General features: G+C 44.6%; 1 protein-coding gene across 3 annotated transcripts in view; it reads left to right on the top strand.

Moving 5' to 3' along the window:
- The first annotated feature begins 1,434 nt into the window (after positions 1-1,434).
- The window catches only part of LOC114059548 (regucalcin), an 85,908-nt gene continuing 78,102 nt past the window's right edge, over positions 1,435-9,240 (top strand). For 2 of the 3 annotated variants that reach the window (XM_027888116.1, XM_027888117.1), the window contains exon 1: positions 1,435-1,607. The gene's annotated coding sequence lies outside the window, so the exon portion shown is untranslated. The remainder of the gene's footprint in view (positions 1,608-9,240) is intronic. The other variant, XM_027888115.1, reaches the window with a different exon arrangement.

The raw sequence follows: 9,240 nt of genomic DNA, 5'->3' as shown, positions 1-9,240 counted from the left end.
TCCATTTTTTCTCTGCCGAGTTTCCATATCCCTTCCATGCCCCAGTAACTGTGTGCTTGGAGAAATGGGGCTGCAGTGGCTGAAGAGTGATCTGCAGCTAAATCTCTGTGCAGCAGTTTTTCTGGGAAGGGAAGCAAAAGGGGTTTCCAGTGTGTTTGACACAACTGATACTTGGTAATGGCAGTATGGGAAATGAATGTGGGTGGGGGGCGTAATAAAGGAGGTTTGCTGAATTTTTCCTTTATTCTGATGCTGCCTACTGTGCTTTCTATCAAATACTGTTTTAATGAGAAACTTTGTCATAGGCCAAATGATTAACATTGATGGTTGGCTAAAAGCTGCCTTAAACTTTATGCTCATCATTTTACACGTTGTGCCACTTACACAAAATGTTCTCACTTTAACACTGGACTAGGCAGAGGTGGGTGTGCTGTGCCCTTGGAAGCTGCTGGAAGGCAGAAGGGATGTGGTGAGGTGCCCAACCATCTCTGCCCCTGCTGCCAGCTGCCCAGCTCAAAGCTGGGTCTTGCTAGCTGGTGGTTTCAAGGGTGCAGACCAGGGGCATTGCCCCTTGGCCCATCATCTGTGCTGGGCAGCTCGAAGAGAGAAGTAATACCCAGGAGCAGCAGGAGCCAGCTCCAGCCTCTCACCCAGTTCTAGGCGCGGTTCGCTCTCCTCAGCCCTGATGTCCACTGGAAAGGCTGGGATTGGGGCCTTCCCCTGGGGCATCTTCACAGAATCACAGAATCAATTAAGTTGAAAAAGACGTCTGAGGTCATTGACTCCAACCTATAATCAAACACCACCACGTAACTAGACCATGGCACTACGTGGAATGTCCAGTCTGTCCTTAAACATCCCCAGGGCCGGTTACTCCACCACCTCCTTGGGCATCCCATTCTAATATCTAATCCTCCTTTCTGTGGAGAAATTCTTCCTGATGCCCAACCTAAACTCCCCTGGTGTAGCTTAAGATTGTGTCCTCTCGTCCCGTCACGGGCTGCCCGGTAGAAGAGACCAAACCCCACCTGGCTATAACCTCCTGTCAGGCACTTGTAGAGAGCGATAAGGTCACCCCTGAGCCTCTTCTTCTGCAGGCTAAACAACCCCAACTCCCTCAGCCGCTCCTCACAGGACTTGTGTTCCAGACCCTCCACCAGCTCTGTTGCCGTTCTTCCCTCCCCTCCGGCCGCTTCCCGCTCGCTCCCCGGGCAGGGGGCGTCTCTGCCGGCGCAGCTGGCAGGAAGGCCCGGCGCGGGCAGGGAGGGAAGGGGAAGAGGCGGGGCCTGGAGCCCAGCAGTGTCAATAATACAATAGGGCTCTTGTGCGGCCGCCGCCGCGGGAGGAGGAGCGGGCCGGGCTGCGGGCGCGCCGAGCACCCGGCACGCAGGGCGGGAGGCGCCGCCGGCCACGGGCCCGGGCGGGCGGGCGGGGGCGATGCGCGGCGGCGGGGGACGGCACCAGCAGCACCCGCAGCAGCCGCCGCCACTGCCGCGGCGGGAGCGCCAGCCCTGACGGCCGCGGCCGCCCACGCCGGCGAGCGCGGCAGGGGTAGGGCGAGGAGGAGGAGGAGGCGGCGGCGCGCCGGGCCGGGCCGGCGGCGGGAGGTGAGTGCGGCCCGGGCCGCCCGCATGGAGGCGGGGCGGGGGGCGGGCGCCGGGGCCGCCGCGCCGGGCCTGTGCGCGGGGGAGGCGCCGGGCCTGCGGCGGTGGCGTTTGGCGCCAAGGCCGGGCAGGAGGGAGGAGGAAGCGGCGGCGACGAGCGCGGGGAGGCGGCGGGTGCTGCGGGTACGTGGAGCGCCGGCGGAGCACGGCGGCGGGCGGGCAGGCGGGCAGCATCCCCCGGGCGGCGCGGCGGGCAGCCCGTCCGGCGTGGGCGCTGCGGCCCCGGCCGCGTCCGGAGGGAAAAGTTGCGGCGGCTCCGGAGCCGGGCGGGCGCTGCGCCCGCGGCGGGCGGCAGGAGCAGGGCGGCCCCCGGCTAAGCGCCCTTTTGTTCGCCGCAGCCCGGAGAGGCGGCGACCCGGCGGTGCCCGAGCCGGCGGGGCCCTGCGGAGCGCGGCTGGGCGTGGCGGGCGGGCAGACAGACAGACAGACAGACAGCCGGGCGCTTGTCCGCCGCCGAGCACCGCTCCGCCGGTGTGTCGAGGAACTTGCTAGAACTGAGTTTGACAATGAAGCTCTAGCGCAGCCCTCCCGCCTGCCCGGCCCGGCCCGCCGCGCCGCCAAGGTAAGTTTTATCCTGGGCAGCGGGGGCGGATGGCGCCCCAGTGCCCCCTGTGCCTGTAGGGAGAGGAACGGGAAGGTCCCGACTTCAGTTCTCCAAATCAAACCTTCCTCCATCGCATGGTGTTTGCTTTAATGCTGCACATCTTTCTGCAAAGGCATGGTTTCGTCCTACGGACGTACAGCGGCCGGGGATGTAGCATAAGTAACACTTGCAAATAACAGTGTGAATGATTAAAGCGAGAGCTGAGTACAGGGCACCTTAAAATACATCTTAGCAGGTAAATAATCGCCGCTTTTTTCCTTTTTCTTTTTTTTTAGACAGTTATTTTATGAAAAGCATTTGTAGTTGTTTGAGGAGTTCAGCTATTGTTTGCAAATTGTTATAATGAGTGACTGTTGTTTAATTAAAATATCACTAAATTAGCACTGTACTTTAAAGCCCTATTTTTTTTCATGTTCAGGAGGAATGGGATGCTGGAGACAACATCCAGTTGTGATTAGAAAACCTAGATACTAGATACTTGAAAGGTTTTGTGCCTCTCTGTTAATGTAAAAGAGCCTTTGCACTAAAACTGAAAGATTAGGAAAACTATATTTTGTCATGATGATTGCAAAATGTTTATCAGAAGCCAACTTTTTACGTCAGGTTGGTGCTTGTTGTGGGCTGTTCCTGTAGAGCATCTCGAAGACACCTGCTCATCTCTACACAGCAAGACTGTATCTAAGTGATGGTTAGAGAGCTAACCTGAAAGCGCAAGAGCTAGATGGACTAAGAGAGGAAAGGGTAAGGTGGATGAAGGAAGGCACATTTGCATAGCTTTTAAGCTTGCTAGAGAGTTCCTTAAGGAGACATCAGAAGAGCCTTCACCCGCACTTTACCAAAGGAAGAAAATGCAATTTGAAGTTGCTTTAGTTGAGAAAGTTCCTTTTCAAATTAAAGTCAAGTTAGTACTTTTAGTATCCAGAGTTTGTGTTTTTGGTTTTTTTTTAACTGAACTTCTGACCTCTTTCCAGACTAGACGTGACATGCCCTGTTTTTATTGCAAAGAGGAGGAGAAGAAAGCTTTCTTTACAAAACTTGGACTTTAGATGCAGTAAATGTAATCAAAATAATGAGAACTGTTTCTATTACCTGTCCTTCGTTTGATGTTTCCTCTTTTTAAGTTCCTGTTACAGAACAGGCCTCCCTCCCTCCGCCAGCAGGAAAAATTCCTCTGAGTTGGGTCAGACTGTAGGTCTTTTTTATGTTTTATTTGCTTATGTACATGTAGCAGATACCCGCAGAGGTTTGCTAGAGAGCTGATGTGGGAACATAGGCAGTGGCATTTATTGGTAAGGATGCACGTTCATTTGGGGTCTTGTTAAAACCATGAAAATCCACTGTGAATGTAAAAGTCTGGGACAGAGGATCTCAGTGTAATGTTAGAATAAACCCAGCTTTTTCCTTCTGCGCCATTCTGTGGACTTCCTCTCAGCAGCAGAAAATCAGGAAGTTCATGTTTGGGTTTTATTGGAATACCTGAGGTTGTTGTGGGCTTTTTGTTTTGATTTTCAAAATACACATAGTTTTCATAGAACTGGGTGATTCACTTACGAAGAAGAGTTTACAAAGGCTTCTTAGCTCCAATTGAATATTTTAATGTGTCCATCTTTATATATGTATACATGGGCAGGCACACGTGTGTGGTCACTGTAGCAGGTACTGTGTGCTGAGTGCTGTAGAGCATTTTCCCAAAGAGCTTGGTGCAGGTGGCCTGGAGGTGTCTTGAGTGGTGACCTGAACTCGGCTGGTATGACGGCAAATGTCCAAGGCCTTGGGGAAAATGACTGGATTTGTTAGACCTGTTGATGAGAAGTGAAGTTAAACCCTGTACAGGCTGCCTTGAGCTTGAAATTGATACCCTGGGGTCTGTTAGGTAGCTTATATCAATCTTTGAAATTAATCTCTGACCATCATGGCCCAGTGGATGAGGAGTGCGGCATGGTGTCTGGACATCTTTGATTAGCTTGGCAAGACATGGGATGTATCTGGAGAATATGTACCCATTTCTGTACTACACCTTTTATGATCTGTGGATGAAAATGTCATGTTAACATCTGTTTCTGTAGTTTGTCTTTCTCCTTCAGTCCTTAGAAGTCACCTTTAGAAGGTGGTATGTGGTTTGAGATGCTATTACCCAAATAGGTTTGGTAGTGTAGTATTATACCCACTTTTCAGAAAATACCAGGCAATTGAATAGCAAAGAATGTTTTACTCAACTGAAATTTAAAAGTTAATGTTTGGTTAAGTATGGGTATCATTCTCTCAATGCATTTTATAACCAAAAACTTGCTGTTTTGTCTAGATCAGTGGTGGTGTTGCCTTTTGATTGGTGACTTCTTGCATTATGGACAGAAATAGACTAAGCCAAGACTTACTATTTACATGTGCTGCCTAATCTCTCCCTACTCCCACGATTTTTGTGGGAGCTACAGCTAAGTGGACGTGGGGGCTTTCAAATTCTATGGAGAGGGGAACCCTTCCTCTGAAATCATGGTATTTCTCTTTTCTGAAGACTTGAGGTGCCTATAGCACTTGAGGCTTTGTGTAATTGGAGACATAAATGCAATTTTTACATACTTTACTTAAAATGGAAACTCAGAAGTTAATAATAGCTCTTATCGGGGATATTTATATAATGGAAGCCAACAGATGCTATTTGCATCTTGAAGAGCTGATGAACAAAATGTTATGTCAGGGCCCTGGCAGGTTTTGTGCTGGCAGAGCCTGGGTCAGTGGGAGTGGGAGATGCCAGAGACCTATAGGGCTTGATGGCGCCTCTGGAAAGTGAGGTAACTATATGAAATCTTGCATTTTAGCACACAGCTGATTTTAATTAATCACTGCTATTAAAATGTGTGATAATTGATTTCTTTTATATTTATTCATGGTGAATAATCAATTACACCTGTCACTTTAAAATTACTTTCCTTAATAGTGTCTTCTAGCTACAACTGCACATCTGATGTTCAGAACCCCTAAGAAGTGTGTCTATAGATAGTATTTTTCATTGATACTTTGACTCATTTTGGCTACAAGAAGGTATCTGGCAAAGAAGTTTTAGAAGTGCGGTGTGACAGGCCAGGTGTTGCCTTCTGTGTAAAGATGCTGATGTAATTACCAAGCACTTCCCTGTTTTCCCGGGCTGTTCACACTTTCGTATTTATTTGCTTCCAAGTTGCTCTTTCTAGATGGCATCTGAACTTTTTCAGCATTTAATATTTTATTTCAGTGTGTAGTCGACCAAGAATTTGGGGATTAGAGCAGTTTGGGATGTGTGATCTTGGACCTAACAAAAGCTCCTGCATTTGTAGAGCTATAATGCGAGTTCTACTTGGATGTAAAGAAGTGGAAGAGGCCCTGAGCTGTGAGCATGACTGTGGAGGCTCCACTGGCACTTGCTAAGTTGCCCTCTTCAGAGGAGTAGGAGAAGGTGGGAGGATAATCTCATGACTGCTGATTCTATTTGTTATAACTTTCTCTGGGATTAAATGCTGGGATGCTTGCCTTAGCTTGTAAAACTTTGAAAACTTTGGAGTGCTTTCTTTCTTTAAAGTACACCTGTTACAGCATTAGATTATGGAGCTGTGTTTCTTGCTTATTGAATTGAATGCGGAACATAACATACCGTGTTGTTAATACCTCCTTGTGTTTTAATTAGAGCTGTTAGGGAGATGTTAAAAAACAGGTTTATACACATGCCTGACTGGTTGCTAAACTGAATATGCTTGTCACACAGTCTTGAGGGAATTGTATAGTATTTTGCTAATCTACTGTCTAGGGCTTCCCCAAGCCCTCTTTCTTCTCAACCTCACTCTAAACCTTCTTCTCATCTCACTCTAAAAAATTCTTGCTTGAATTTTCTGAGGGTCTGTCTTATCTTTTTAAAGCTCCTGACTGTGTGGTAGCCTTTCACCGGCAAAGCCTTTCAGGCTCTTGCTCATGTCCTAGAGAGCAGTTTCATGCCTGCACAAGTGGTTTGATGCACAGCAAGTCCAACAGCTTCTGAGGGTTAGCGGTGTGCAGCGGGTGAGTAGAGGGTGAGAATGCCTGGGATCCTCCAAAGGGATGGGTGGTACCCCAAGTACGAAGCTCTGCAAAGTGAAACAACTGACTAGGAACATTTATGGGAAATAGTTCTGTGCAGCTGTGTTATGAAGTGTTTTCCAAGATGGGTTTTAAATTTTCGGGCAGTTCTTGATCTGGAGTGTGTTGTTGGGTTGTTGACAGAAGAGTGAGAGGAAAACTTCTGCATAGGAGAAGTTCTGCCTGTGTGCTAACTAGCTTTTAATTTTGCTGTATAGTTTATCGCATAATACTGGATGACTGAAATTCTTTAAATATGCAAATAAATTATGTATTTGCTGCAAATGTTAGACCGAAGTGGGTTTTGCCGGTGATATTTTGGTTGTTAGATCGCTGCAGTTTGGTTGGTAGGCTGATACAGTAACGTGAGTGTTCACAAGTGCTTGAAAACTATTTCTAAGATATGAGCTTTCATTCATTCTACTTAAAAAAATATAGGTATTGGCTTAACAGACCAGACAATTTTTAAATAATGCTTTCTCTGAAGACCAGGGTGATATTGAGAAAATTATTACTTTTAGTGTGCAAATATTTAAATCTTCCCCAATGTATCAAGTATAGCAGTATAAAATGGCAGCATTTTCTATCTGCTGACGTGTACAAAACCTGGACATCTTGAACTGCAGGATATGAAAATGTACAGGAGAAATCTGTATCCTTCCAAGGGAGGAAAAAAAACAGCCCTATTGGGATTACTTGTGTTAATTCTCTTTATTGTTTTGCTTTTAACTGCTTGTATTTATTTAGTAATCTTTCAGTGTCAATCTGTAGGCTTTGATATCAAACTGGCTGTAGAGGACCCATCATTGGAAATAGTGCCATGTCCCACCCAGGTTTTGGCTTTAATGAAAAAAAAACCCAAACCAAAGACCCTATGGAGCTAAAATCCTCGGTATTTGAGCGAGTTAGAGACGCACAGGAAAACTGTGGCTCAGCAACTATCTGCTGAGGAGGAGCCTAAGCAGAAGGAGAGGTAGCATAATACCTCTATCACTTTTACTAGTACTTGCATGGGAAGAGGAGTAATAAACTGGTACTTCTCTTCCTGCTTTCATACAAATAGACTTTTTCCCAGCAGGAAAGTAGTGACTGATATGGTGATTACTCAGCAGTGCAATGTAAATCTTGTTAGATGTTATTTGACAGGAGAGAGAAGAAATGCTCATTTCAAGCACAGGAATAGCTTTTTTTTTTTTTTTTTTTTTTTTTTTTTTTTTTTTTTTTTTTTTTTTTTTTTTTTTTTTTTTTTTTTTTTTTTTTTTTTTTTTTTTTTTTTTTTTTTTTTTTTTTTTTTTTTTTTTTTTTTTTTTTTGGTAGGAGTCACCATTTCTCTGAAAAGGGAAAGGATACTGGTTGTCAGTGTTGCTGCTATGCTTTGATAGCATTAACCTTATTTGGGGGAGTTCTAGAAACTCTTCAGCTTTGGCCTAATTAGAGAGCAGTTGTGTTCTTTAACAAAAATCAAATTGCCTGTCCTTTAGGCAGCTGAAAGGCAAATACTTAAACCTGATAATGAAGTTGCAGTCTTCCTTCTGCTAACAACATAATCATTTCCAGCGTAGCATGAAATGAGCAATCTTAAGAAGTAAGTGAAGCATTTTGTCTGACAAATTTGAACTTGCAGCTTTGCAACAGAATGTGCTAAGAGTGAGGGAGGAACCAAAAAGTTGATCTTAACACAAGGTGCTTGTTTATGGAAAAACAATATTGGAATGACTTTGGCATATATAGGAAATAAAATTCACTCCTGCTTAATGGTATTGATTCTTTTATGGAAATTATTTTTTCAAAATACTCTGCCTGGGTTACAGCTACCAATTTTCTTCACTTTCTTTGGTTAGTGCTTTTTTACCTTTCTGGGCCAAAAAAGAAAGGAAAAAATATGAAAAAAACCTGTGGGATAAAATAATTCCATATTTTTTTATAAGTAGAAATGATGCAAGATGATTTTGTGTATTCTTTGCAACTGATATCCATCAATTTAGGTGGTTTCATTTTGGGTTTGTTGTTTTTATACTTTTTACAATGCACTGTAATTTCCAGTGATGTTCTGTGACAGTTGTGGAAATTGTAAAAGCTTCTATTTTTTCAGGTATTTTTCAGATGCCTAACTTTGTTGAAGTTAGTTATAAGCATATTTTGATACAGATGCTTATTCATACACCTTGGCTACAAAGAGTTTACTTACAGTGGCAATTGAATGAGATTTTGCCAGTGACTGGCAGGTTACATCCATGTATGTTTCTGCAGTTTTAATGGAGATCTGACTTGTTTTATTTGGTTGTATACACTTATACAGAGACAGAATAGCTGTGGTACATGTACTATAGAATATCAAGACTCTGCCCTGATCTCTATGGAAGAGAAAGAGATTAAAAATGACTTTGTTTCAGTACTCAGTATTATGTCTTTCCCCTGTTGCTTAAAACTGAATACACATGGTTCTTTGCTAGATTTGATGTGTGGTGTTTTCATTTTTGTTCCTTTATAAAAGCCATAAAACTTCAAGAGGTGGGACATAAGTTATTAGAAAGCTTACACTCCTGCGAATCAGCTCAGTATCAGTCAGAGCCCCGTGACTCCCATTACGTGGATTAATCTGGCTTAAGTGCTGTCTTAGATGCTTTGTTTAGCATCTTCTATGTACTTGTTTTAGATTTTCAGAAGCCTCTATATGTAACAGCAAACAGGGATGTGCGTTAATTGAGATTACTGAAGTCTAATAACTTTTGAAGATGCTATTTTATTCTCTTTTTAAGATTATTGAAACAAATTTTTTTTTGTGCATTCACTTCTGTGTGCTTGACTTCCACATTTCAAACAGTCCATTTTAGAGGTATGAATGGGCTGAGTTGGAAAAAAACCTCTGAAGTAAATTAAAAAAGGAAA

Source organism: Empidonax traillii, unplaced genomic scaffold (assembly GCF_003031625.1).
Source record: "Empidonax traillii isolate 1590-97213 ecotype Southwest subspecies unplaced genomic scaffold, ASM303162v1 scaffold231:size1146757, whole genome shotgun sequence".
Lineage (NCBI taxonomy): Eukaryota > Metazoa > Chordata > Aves > Passeriformes > Tyrannidae > Empidonax > Empidonax traillii.
The sequence above is the reverse complement of the archived record's forward strand: the minus strand, read 5'-3'. Positions and strand labels throughout refer to the sequence as shown.